Below are 14,035 nucleotides of genomic sequence, written 5' to 3'. Positions count from 1 at the left end.
CAAATGCCCAAATTAGTTTTTTTTAAAATGGTCAAACTAATAATGTTCAATAAGCTAAAAGCTTTTTAAAAAAGCTCTTTACCAAACGAGGCCAATAGATAATACGAGAAGATAGGAACTTTTTTTTTATTTTTTTTGAAACATACGAGTAGATAGATTAGGTACAACTGCACTACTATGAGACAAAAATAAAGCAAGAGGTTTATAAAATGGAGTTGGAACATAAGAGCATCAGCTTCAGTTCTTCACACAAATGGTCATACTCATACTCACAAGAATGCAGAACACTGTTAGTGGACCAACTCAACCAAAAGCTTAAGCTGATGGTTGAGGCCCAGGAATATGTTTTATACTCTATCACGCCCCCTCACACGAGAGCCCGTTGGGCTAGAAGTGTGGATGCAGCATGGGCCCTCCTCATACCCTGCGCTTAATATTCCACTTGAAAGTGGGGGGTGGATGAGATTCGAACCCGTGACCTTTGTGTCACGATGGCTCTGATACCATGTTAGTGGACCAACTCAACCAAAAGCTTAAGCTGATGGTTGAGGCCCAAGAATATGTTTTATACTCTATCAAACACAATACAAAATTCGGAGTATATAAATACTCGAGTGAAGATAAAAAATTCAGAAACTCGAACAAAGAACAGTCCAACAATATAAAATTCTATTAAGTGCTGCACTAATTCAATGACCAAATACACAGTACAATTTCAACATAGTTTGATTTATAGTACTAATTTGATTATTCTGTAAAAAAAATAAATTATTCTGTAATACTAATTTCTAAAGATCGAGTTGAAGTTTTTTCTAGCAAGAGACTCAGATTACATTTGTTGTTACACACTTTAGATGCAACTTCATCCTCTTGATCTCGTTGACATTTACTTATAGAACGCATACTCAAATCCGTACAAATCTCCGCAATGTTTCATATAAACAAGAGACTGGATACAATTAACATGTAAAAATTTGTTATTCGACTGTAGAAACTTAAAAAAGGCTCATGCTTATAAAAAGTAGGTGATGCATATGCATATTAATAAACTCATACATTAATTAAGAAATTAAAAGGTTAGATATATAACATTGTTTTGAAACAATTCGCGTCATAATCAATCGGTGAATAGATGGTCATACGGTTCTCAGAGAAATATTCTTCACCAAAAAGAAGTTTTCCAATCTCTTTCATGGCACAATCTGTATGATTTCTATTCAACATCTCATCATTCAATTCTTGTTGAGCTTGTTTTTTCTCAAGAGACCCTTCAGGCGTTATCTCAACCTGTATTCGCGATTGTAGTAAAAATCCACATAACTAAAAGTTTGGTAATATAAATGATCAGCTATAATTATTTTAGATGTATCAAAATGGCATCCAAATCCTTGTGAGGTTCTACTCTCTTAAGGTGTTGAATCTATGAAACCTATTTAATCAACAAGATCAAATATACTACTCGTATATAATACTTGTAATTGATACATACTTGTACTCAATATATGCTTTAGTATAAGATTCTAAATTAATTGATGAGCCTTGAGGAACATCATATAGGCAATTCAATATACACATATGTGTTATTTAATAAAGACAGTAATGTTATTATTCCCACTCTTTGTTTTCATCGTATTTCTTTGAATTTCTATAATAAATAATAAACAAAATCAATAATTTACAAACCTTAGGTAAGGAAGACAAGTAAGAATTTATTAAAACAACAAACGCACAAAAAATGATATAAGACAAACCCGATGTTTCAAAGAAAAAAAAGGTGACTTCATCTTGAGGAAGTGTTGTGGGTACGTTGATGCCCCCTTTGTCGTGGTAGCGTGACCAAAGGTTCATACTGATGTAGGCAATAACATAACAAATAGCAAATGGAAGAATGTGAGATCAATATCGTAGTCCTTGTGACTCTTCATATTGATAGCAATATTGTAGTTCTCAAATGTCTCAGCAATAAAAACACAACTCACAATTATACAATCTCCATTAAATTTGTTTTGCAAATAAAAAATGTAACAGAGGTAGTACACAAATTTTTGTATGCGGCTGGCCACATGGTGCGGCAGGGGTTACTTGTATGGTGTTACTTGTTTCTGGGGTTACTTGTATGGGTGTTACTGGTTTTGTCAGGGGTTACTTGTAGGTGTTACCTGTATTCCGGGGTTACTTGTATGGTGTTACTGGTTTTGGTCAGAGGTTACTTGTAGGTATTACTTGTATTGGTGTTACTAGTTTTGGTTAGGGGTTACTTGTAGGGTGTTATTGGTTTGGTACGAGATTTTGGTCTGGGGCGGTTACTCAACCCATTCAAGTGTTTCATACAAGTAACCCCAGAATACAAGTAACATTCTACAAGTAACACCTACAAGTAACTCCAGAAACAAGTAACCCAGAATACAATTTTTTTTTTCAAGAGTTACTTGTACGATGTTACTGGATTTGGTCAGAGGTTACTTGTAGTGTGTTACTAATTTTGGTCGGGGTTACTTGTACGGTGTTACTGGTTTGGTATAGGGCATACGTACAAGCAACCCTTGAACAAGTAACTCATACAAGTAACCTTGAATAAGTAACTCATACAAGTAACCTATGCATACAAGTAACACTTATATAAGCTAGTAACGTAACTCATATAAGTAACCCTTGAATAATTAATCATACAAATAACCCCTGAATAAGTAATCCATACAAGTAACCCCTTAAAAAAAACAAGTAATCCCAAAAAAATACAAGTAATCAGTAACTCTTGAAAAAAATAAAACAAGTAACCCCTGAATAAGTAATTCATACAAGTAACTCTTGAAAAAAAATATAAGTAACCCCTTAATAAATAATCATACAAGTAACTCCTGAAAAAAAAAAAAAAAAAAAAAAAAAAAAAAAAAAAAAAAAGGTAACACCTGAAAAATACAAGTAACCCTGACAATACCAGTAACTCCCATTATTTTTGCTGACTTGGCAGCAGGCCACACCATGTGGCCTGCTGCACCAAAAAGGCACTGGAGGTAGTATATATTAAAAAGTAGTCCGTATTAATTCCTCCAAATTATAGTTGTACCATAGGTCATTAAATAGATAGCACACATATTTTAGTAATGATCATCCCAAAACAAAAGACACAAAATCAAGCAAGCAGAAAAGTGGACTTACATCGGAAGATCGAAAAAGATGTTAAAAGGGCGATCAAGCTGAATCATAGTGAAATCCGGCAATGCCATCCTACCAAAGTAAAATCCATACACTACTGTTGCAAGAGTAATCAATAATACGAGTGGTTTCCCCATCAACACCTACATTAATTTCAATGTTTATAAATCTAAAACATTCATCAAATCAACCCTAAATAATTAAATAAAAATATCAAATTTAGGCTCGTAATTTTCATTCCATAATCTTAGAAATTAGAGCCAATTACACTTTACCGCACTTACAACTAAATTGAAAAGATAAACTCTAGATCGTGAAATTGATTACAAAAAGAAACAACAGCTTACCTCAGAAGCTTCTTCGATGGAGGATACAAGTATTGGAAGTGATAGAGTATAAAACATATTCCTGGGCCTCAACCATTAGTTTAAGCTTTTGGTTGAGATGGTCCACTAATATGGTATCGGAGCCATCGTGACACAAAGGTCACGGGTTCGAATCTCATCCACCCCCCACTTTCAAGTGGAATATTAAGCGCAGGGTATAAGGAGGGCCCATGCTACATCCACACTTCTAGGGGATTTTTTTGCTTCTTCTTATTCTTACCAAAATAAAGAAAGTTACCAAAATTCTTGCAAAAAAATAAAGAAAGTTACCAAAAGGTCCAAAACTCACTAAAACTATACAAAAGTGCTGCTTTTAGTATATTTTTTTTAAAAAAATTTTGATTTTCTTTTTTTTTTTCTTTTTTTTTTGTCCAATTGAGAGGTGCCAGTGCCACCCATCATATCAATAGTATAAAATTTAATTTGCATGTAAAAATATAAATAAATTAATGTCAAAATTTATTTGTAAGGTAAGTGAATCTGGAGTGATTATAACGTGTGAAATAAAGAGAATTTTGTATGAATCTGAATAATAAAAAAATTAACGAGTCGGATTAATTTAAGCCCTAACCCACCCTTAGGTTAGATCCGTCCTGCCCGTTTGATAAATAAATGGGGCGGATCTTTACGATTGTCTGATTATGGGTTTTTAATGAAGCGGGTCATACCTTATAAGAATTAAAAATTAGTAGAGATGATCAAAGTCTGTCCAACTCGATTTTGGGAGGCTTTTTCCGCCCGAAATCGAGTCGAGCCCGACATGGCCCAATTTTTTGTCAGTCTTCGGAATTGCTTTTATGCCATTTTAGTTGATTTGTTTTGGCCTAGCACAAAAAGGCTGCATGGCTCGATGATTTTGGGCACACAATTTCCGGCCTGGTCCGAGAAGCGGGCTGACTTTTTTAGCCTCGGCCCAATTTGCCCAATGATCATCTCTAAAAATTAGAAATAATACTTTGTTTAATTAATTAGCATTTATACTTAAAAATCATTAATTAATTTAATTTTTTTTTTTTTTGAGGCAATTTAGTCTTTATAATTTGTAGCCAAAAGTTTTTCATAAGCTCCCTTTCAAATAATAAAAATTATTCATAAACTTACTACGTATATACTAATTAGCAAATACAGTGAAACATTTTTCCAGTGTACATTTCTTTGCATCACCTTTGGGCTAAACAAAATCTTTAACAGCTGAGAATAAGTCACTTTCGAAAGCAGGCCCACTGCCTTTACCTAAACGGTCCACGTGATTAACTGAACTGAGTAAGGCCCAATTTTTTTTGCTACTCCCTATTTTTAAGAGTGGCCTTTGACAAAGTGTTGCTATTTTGCTTTTTCATACCAAAAAAAAAAAAAAAAAAAAAAAAGTGTTGCTATTTTGCTATGAATAGAGTGAACAAAGTTGCCATAGCTTTGGGTGTATTGTTATCACTTTCACCTATGAGCCTATAAATACTTTTTACCATATCATACTATGGTAACCAATTGGGTAACCGTTTCAGAGATGAACAACACGTGTCTCATCTATTAAGTTATATGAAACATAGTTTAAAATAAAATAGAATCAAACAATTAAACGAAAGTTGGAACAATAGAGCTAACAATGTTAAGATAAAGAAAAAGAGAACAATGTTATTCTACAAAGTACTCCTATATCAAATTATCAATACAACATCATCATTACAATTTATTACTCCGTAATAAGAGGAAATTACTGTGATTGCAATATTATATAGTAACTCTATAAATAATTACTTATCATGATCCTCTATAATTTAACTACATTTGATGGTAATTGTTTTGTTTTCCAAATTCACCTATTCTTCTGCCAGCATATATTACTATCTTTATTCCTTGTAATAAACTCACCTCTAGTTGATAGTCGCTTTTTTAAGAACAAGAATAGTCAATGTGGAAAGAACACTTTAGAAAAATACTTTAAAAATTAATTTAGACCTTATAACTTGTAGCCAAAAGTTATTCAATACTACGTATATATACTTATTATGCTATCATAATTCATAATCTTATCTTCCTCTAAAAGTATATCTAAATAAAATGTCACAAATTAAACCTTCCTCTAGTTGAGCATATAGTTAATGTTCCACACAAAATTCACCAAGGTTCTCCCAAGCATGAAAATGTCGGTCTCGACGATAAACCCCAGTACTATTAGCAAAAACAGTGAAACATTTCTCCGGTGTACACTTCTTTGCATCACCATTTTCAACATACAAGACCGACTCACAATACCCATTGTCGCGCCTACCCCAACAGACCGTGGGATGTCCAGGAGATGGTGTAGACAATGGCACTGGAATCCTCACCCATTTCATAGGAGGAACTACTTTGATGTTACCTATATCATGAGAACATTCTACCTTAATAGGCTTTACATCGTGATTTCGAACCACAATGAAGGTAAATCTTTGAGGAATATTAAAGGTACTACTTTCAGCAATGCTCAAATTCATGTTGCATAATTCAGAGAATACAAGTATTGTGGTTGCTATTTTGAGAAGTTGGTTAAAATTTGCCATCTTTTTTAGCTTGTTGATAGTTGAGATGGATTCAACAAGCTTCTTTATATAATGTAGGTTGTACAAGCCTAAATAATATGGTTTGATTATTTAAGATATAGTTCAGCAATAACATGTTGCTTGAGTTATAGGTGTGACTTACCTTATAAATTAATGTTTTTGCATAGAGGATGCAGTTTAGACTTAGGTTGGAAATTTCGAGATTTACAAAAGTACAAACACAACAAGCATTTCCAGTAAATTATAAGCACTTTTTGAAGTAATATTATGGTAAAATTGGTAAAAATCATCTTTTATGTTCAACTTTTTTGAAAAAAACCACCTTTTATGTTTTTTTTTTTTTTTTTAATTAAACCACCTTTTAAGTATCTAAACTTTTAATTGCACCACCCCTATTTCAAATTATGATGAAAAAATTAACTAAAACGTCAAAGGGGCTCACAACTTGTGACTTTCGCTCCAAAATCATGTATTTTTTTCACCTCCAAAAACATTTGACCCTCCCCTTTATATATATGCATGACTAAATTGAGTAAAGCTCTAAAAAAACCAAACTTAATTTTGCTACAAAAATTAAATTGTAGTATTTGTTTATCCTCAAAACCTAAATTGAGGTAATTGAAGTGGATGGTTGAGATGGAAGGGAAAGATTTGCTATGGTTGATGATTTGGAAGTGGATGGTACGATTGAGATACAATATGTTAGATTTGAAATAGGGGTGGTGCAATAAAAAATTTAGGTACTTAAAAGGTGGTTTAGTTAAAAAAAAAACTTAAAAGGTGGTTTTTTCAAAAAAGTCGGACAAAAAAGGTGGTTTATACCAATTTTACCTAATATTATAGAAATGGTTTAGCAGCCAAAAATTTTTGTAAGCAACAAACAACTTTCCTATTCCCGCGATCACTTTTCACTAGAAGCATTATTGATGAACTTTTGTGGTTAGTTTCTTCTTAGATTACACACTTATGGCATTGAGGATGCAAAGATGGGTATGAAATGCACTGCCCAACACACGGCCAGTAGATGCATTGGCAAGTGTTACATAAATAGACAGTTGGAAACCCTGATGATCAACTTTCAAATGGTTTTATTTGATTGATTTAATCAGAAAAAAAAATATGGGTTGTCATTAATATTGGGAATCAAATAATACATATCAGAGCAGGTTCACAGCAAAGAAGTAGCCGCGCCTGATCCTGTATATTACAGTCAGTCATCAGTTACCAGGGGCGGATCTATTAAGGTGCACAGTGAGTCACGTGACTCACCAGCACAAAACAAAACAAAACAAAAAAAAACCAAAGAGACCTCCTATTATAGATAGGCGGTCTCTTTGTTATTTCTAGTTGAGTTTAGACCACTGTATGTTTTATAAATATCAAAGAGACCGCCTATTAAAATACAAAATAGGCGATCTCTTTGTTGTTGCTATTGTCAGGCATTGATAATGAATAATTTTTTGCGCCACTTTCATATTTCATTAAAGAGACCTGTTATGTAAATAACTGGTCTCTTAAGTTATTCCACATTTTTTTTTAAATAATTCTTGTTTTTATTTATACTATATTTGTGGAACTAATTTAATATTTTCCCACAAAACTAATTAAGTAAAAAAAATCATAAAGTTAGTTTAATTTAATAGTTTTATAGTACTAGTATGTACTTTTTATGTCTTAGTTTTTGGATTGAAATTATTTTGGTAAAATATAACTTTTTTAAATATAATTTTTGGATTGAAACAAGTGATTAATTATTGATGGTGACTCATAAGTTCGAAAATCCTGGATCCGCCACTGTCAGTTACCTATAATGATACAAAAGATGAACATATATATATAAGGATCTAAATGAAACAAGCCATAGCAGTTTTATTTTTATTCATAAAAGAGAAAATTGAATCAAGAATCTTACAAAAGATTTAATTGTTACAATTCTTACAAGAGCCAAAATTAAAACCTCTCAATTTCCTAAAGAAATAGACATACAAGGGAAAACCAACGATGCTTTTTCCCAAAAAAGCAGCAGATAAGAGATCATCGATGTAGTAACTGACAGAAACAATGCTACAATGCCTTTAGCAGTTAAGCGTATTAGCTCAGGCCTGACATGATAATTTTCAGCTTATCTGTATTTATACATTTGAAGAATGACACTGCAAGTTCTGTTTGAATGACAAAGAATTGGTGATTGCTATCTTCAGTAGTACAACTGCATCTGTGTACTGTTATATCAAATCAGCTAAAATTGGAAATCGAATGTGATTCATAACCTTCACTATTAGTTCCTGAGACACAGAAAATTTATGTTAAGTGAAAGAAATTTAGTGGCTGCATCTAGTTCAACAAATAGCTTGTTATTTTCTGAAAGAAATAAAACAAAACTTATACACTGTATTGGAAGATCAACACTTGGTGTTTTTAGCTGTAATTTTGTGAAGGGACAGAAAACCGAAGAACGCTAGCTTTATGTCTGTCAGGCATAAAAATGAATACAAATACAGTAAATAGTTGGTACAATGACTTACAATTTGGGTGATGTGTTGAATTTTGGGACGGTCCTCTCCATCAGGTTCTTTGCATCTTTCAACTAGATCTGGGCAATTTTCTATGTAAAGTCTCTGGAGGGAGGTGAGGGTCCGCATTGCTTCTGGTATTGATTTGAGGGCAAAACAGTTCTTTATGTACAGGCTTTGAAGAGAAGACAAACTGCTTATCCATTCTGGGAGGGCTGTCAAGTAGAAACAGCAGTCAATGTTGAGGGCTTTGAGGGAGGTTAAGTACTGCATCCCCTTTGGCAAACTAGTCCTTCGGAAGTTTTTACTGTTTTTCCAGGTCAGCTTCTCGAGGTTTGGACAATGAGGAATTAACGTCAGGTTTGGGCAATTGTAGATATGTAATTCGGATACAGAGGGAAATCTCCACCTGGAATTCAAGCCGTGATTATCATCAGCTGATGGCTCCTCCTTCCACCAACCCTTCAATTTATCCATTTTGTGAAAACTAAGTATTTGAAGGGAAGGGAAGAATGTTGCTAATTCTGCAGTTGTTGCTTCATCGTCATTGCTTACGCTTCCTCTTGTATTCTCCATGTACTCCAAGCTATGCAAAGAATGAAGTTCCAGTGATTTCAGATGAGGCAGTTTACTTAGCACTGGCATCTCCATCAAGTTAAAACATCCATCAAACGTGATATTGACAAGACGCGATAAGGAAACTGCCCAGTTACTCTCTGTTCTCCCCCACATTGGAATTGTTGCACCCCTGTAATTGTACAAGCGAAACCCCTTGAGATTTGAAGGTGGCTCCAGGACTTCCAACACAGCTTCATGTCTCCTCACTACAAGAGGGGGAAATATAATACTGTTGACTCGAATGAACAATACAAGAGGGGGGGGGGGGTGAATTGTATTGCAGAGGAACTAGGGTAATTTTTGCGGAAATCTACTAGAAACTTAAACAAAAACTTTAAAGTGCAAGAGAGATTTTACGTGGAAAACTTCTTGGCCCTAATCAAGAAGAAAAACCACGACCACAAGGGATTTTAAACACAACTCTTAATAATAATAGGGCAAACAACCTATTACAAATTAAGACTCTAACCTTAAGTTCCTCTACGAACTTAAGTTCCCCCTCAACTGATCCCTCAATCAGTTGAGCTCTCAAATCTCTCTCTTTCTCCTTGCTTCACTCAAAGCAATTAAAAACACTCTAGAGTTTACCCAAACTCTATCCCAATACAACTCAAATTAAAACTCTAAGATGCTAAGTACAAAGACACTCAAGGACTTAAGTGGATTTTGACTCTTTTCGAAAAGCTTAGAAAATTGTAATGCTCAAGTGTACTTTTCAAAACAGAAAACTAATCCTATTTATACACAAAGAAGTCAGTTAAAAGAACTCACGTCTGCCTTAATCCCCACTTCACCACAACTTCCATGAAACTAGGAAGTGCAGTTAGTGGATGCTTGGGCAGCAAGCTGAAGCACACAACAAGGAAGTGGTTTTACTGCTTCCTTTATTTTCTCAACTTCTTTGACTCAGTAAAAAGCCGTTTTCAAAAACAATTTTACCAAGTCAGATTTTCCAAAATATTAGTAAAGATAAAAACAGAAAATCCTTAAATAAATAGGATAAATTAAAAAGATAATTTTCCAAAAAATAAAATAGAATCTTTTTAAACAAGGAAAATAAAATCTTTATAAACTGAAATTTAATCCACTTAAAATCCTTTACGAGATCAAAGTACTTAACATATTTACAAGAAGCCTAAAATAAATATTAAAATTATAAATAGACTCCTTGTTTCTTGAAGCTTCGATTCTGGAGCTTCAGTTCCTTACTCAAGGAACTCGGCTTCTGATTATCTTCTATGCCAATCCACAGCTCGTCCTTAGACCTTGTTCCTTGCTCCATTCTGACTCTAGAATCTCGTTGCATATAAGAACCTGTCAAGTACATCAAAGCTAATGGACAATAGTTAAACCCCTTATGGGTTTGCTTAGGTTTCTTGAGTCATCATCAAAACTTAAGATCAACAAATACAGAGCGTACACAACATCGATGAGGGAAGAAGAGATTGGAAAAAATTTAAGACAAATGTTAAAAGGATAAAGGGGCACTAACATTAGTTGACTTTATATCATGAGAAAAATCATAAAAACCAAGAGGCATGGCGATTTTTTAAAAAAATGAAATAAAATTATGTTTTAAAAGTAAAATAGCTGTATAGGTAATGAAGACATTATTAATGTAGAAATAAAGACCACTTAAGAAAATCTTATTAAAAAGGGTAATAAATGGTGGGGCGCAATTAGCTTAGGAAAAGGCTTACTAAATCGCTCAAATCTGGATGGGAGAGAGGAAGAATGAACAAGAAGGTTGGAGAAAGCAAGGGAGGGATAGAAAGGGAAATGAGATAGGGAGATAGAGATATATAATAGAGTTGGTACACAACAACGATGGGGGAAGTAGAGATAGGATGAACTTTAAGACATTTAATAAAAGTATACAGATTTCTGATTTCTGGTGTTAAAATTTGCAGCAAAGTTTTTGGAGTTTGCTATAGTTTATTCACATTTCTGGTGGTTGGTATCTGGTTTAGGTTCAATGTCTTCTATTGCTATTTCATATAGTGAAAATGGTCCTGTTTTTTGTGAATTGAAACCAGATGGGTCCAATTATGCAACCTATTATGGTGCAAATAATTAGATCTGGCAAATGGGTCATTCGGGTCTGGGTCGGGTCATTTTCAGGTCAGGTCATTTCGGGTCAACTAACATTCACGTCAGGTATGAGTCGGGTCAATTCGGGTTTCGGGTCAACTTTGGTCAGGTATCGGGTCGAGTTCGGGTCGGGTCAATTTCGGGTCGGATATGTTCGGGTCGGGTCAAGTATGTTTGGGTCATATTTGGGTCGGTCAAAATGTGGGTGGGTCATATTCAGGTTGTTTCATTTATAGATCAAGTTCAAATTAATAATTTTATACAGAGTTGGTTTCTGAGCTTAGCTAAGGTTGAAGATGAATAATTTGAGTTATATTTGGCACAAGACATTTTTTGTTCAATTAAAAGGTAATTTTAGTTTGGGGCATTTCGAGTATTGGGTCTGTTCGGGTCATTATCAAGTTTGTTCGGGTCAATTTCGGGTCAGGTCTCGTCAGAATCGGGTCAACTCCATTTTCGGGTCGGGTCAATTTCGGGTTTCGGTTCAGTGTTTTTGGGTCAGTTTCGGGTCATTCGGGCCGGGTCATCGGGTCTCGTCGGGATTCCCAGGTCTACAAATAATGCTACAAAGTATAATTTATGGAACTCCAACACATCTCAGTTTTATGGATTTAACTACGGGTGATGGGTTTATTTGTGGACTTCTGATGGACTCATATCAGCCTAATTGATGGGGGGACAGTGTGTTTGTTCGTATCGGTGTTCCTCAACCATGAAACTGGGTTCTCAATATGTCAACATTAGTGCAGGTGATGACCATTTGTGCGATTCAAGGACACCCTTGACAGGATATCTTAGGAACACTTCTTTGGTTGATAGTTAGAGTTATCACATGACTAAGAATTATGTTTTTGATGGGCAAATTAAGTCCATTCATTCTGTTTCTGAATTCAATTTCTAGCTCCAAATGTTATCAATGAAATCAATATTTTTTAGCTTCATAACTTCATAAGGAGCTATACGATTTTTTTTGTTGTAATTGTGCTGGGCATAATTTAATGGAAAGATTAGGGAGAGTGCTTCTTAACTCACTAATAGATGAATGTTTATTTCTTTGTAGGCATTGGATAAAATAAATCTCAATACAGAGATTCTTTGCGGGCTGTTAAAAGATATATTCCAAGGCTAGCGGGAACTTAAGCTGCTGAGAGCGCAGGCTTGAAACAAAGAGGAATATGCTTTTGAGCTAGCTGAAAATCCTATAAATGTATAAGTTTCATACCCATGATATTTCTTCTGCTCCCTTACCAAGCTTGGAGTCACCCCCTTCAGACAAACTTAGAGAATTGATGGATCAATATGATAAAACTGAGGATGATGATTCATTTACAATTTAAAGCGTGAACTCAGATTCAGAAGATATATCTGACAAATTCAAGTGGTGCAGATTATGTAGAGCAACCTCTATACTTGCATGAGTTTGATAAATTACCTGCAAAAATTACTGACAGAAACATTTACCGAAGATTTTCGTCAGATGTCAGAAGATTCGAAAAAGGTTAAGCTCTCAAGTGTGAGTGTTGACCTAGACCTAGCTGATTTTAATGAGGTTAATCAGGTCTTTTTGCGAGCAGCTGAACTTTCGAAGAAGTGACACATGATATCATTTTGATCTACATTTAGGGATATAGATTATGCATGATGTGTGTAGTAATAAAACATCTTTGCAGGCAATGACAAAAAGACGGTGGAACATCCTAAAAATGATTCTTGATGCAGAATATAGAAGCAGGAATGTTTAGCTTGCCATTTCTACATCTGCTAAGGATGAGGATTTTTTAATAGATTCATGCATCAGTTTTTGTTATGCTTCCTTTACTTTTTATAGTAAATAAAATCTAGCTTATGGAACATTTTTTCATCGTAATTTAGGTTTTATGATTCCGGCCTTCTGGGTACTTACTGGTTGATTTGGTGTTAGGTTCCATCCAAGGACGATGAAAATAATGTCAAAGCATTGTACATATGGGAAAAGCAAGAACAGAACTTGGGCATATAACAGCAGAAGTAGCTAAAGAAGACCTGGCTAATGCTCATAAATATACTCTTGATGACAGGGTTCTTGCTGAACATTAAAATTTTGTAGTTGGAAGCAGCAGGAGATTGACAAAGCAATGTTGGGACAATCTGTTTTATAAACTTCAAGGCTGCTTGATGTGTTTAGTTTATTAGAAGCGTACTTGTACCCTTTTTTTTTTTTTTAAAATTGTGTAACTAGCGGCTTGCTTTTATAAGACTGCATACTGTGGTGTTTATTAAATTTACATGTAATGTGTTCTTTATCTTTTGTTTCATTTTTCCTTACATTCCGTAAAATTTATTGTCAAAGTCTCTTTGCTCAATTTCCTTAGTATTATTTCAGGCTGTTGTCGAAGATTATACTTAAGTTCAGGTACTCAACATTGCATTGTTATAGTTACAAACTTACTATTTTGCTTGATCAAATGTTTTGGAAATCTCAAGTAATGTCATACAAAGGTTATACCAGAACTACTTTGATGTTTCTTAGGTGGTATGAATTCCTTTGATACACTTCAAAAATTGAATACAAGATTTAAAATTTGGACGAAAGACATCTAAAATTCATTTACATAGCGCTTTATCTAATTTGTAGACAGCAAACAAACTACTTTGAAATGAAAGAGGAAAACGAAAGAGGGAATAGTAGCAATTGTTCACAAAGAAACCTTATGTGCATGCATGAGATGAGTATTCTTTCCTCTGAAATGGG

The sequence above is a fragment of the Chenopodium album genome, chromosome 23 (assembly GCF_948465745.1).
Source record: "Chenopodium album chromosome 23, dcCheAlbu1.1, whole genome shotgun sequence".
NCBI classification, from domain to species: domain Eukaryota; kingdom Viridiplantae; phylum Streptophyta; class Magnoliopsida; order Caryophyllales; family Amaranthaceae; genus Chenopodium; species Chenopodium album.
Note: the sequence above shows the minus strand (reverse complement) of the source record.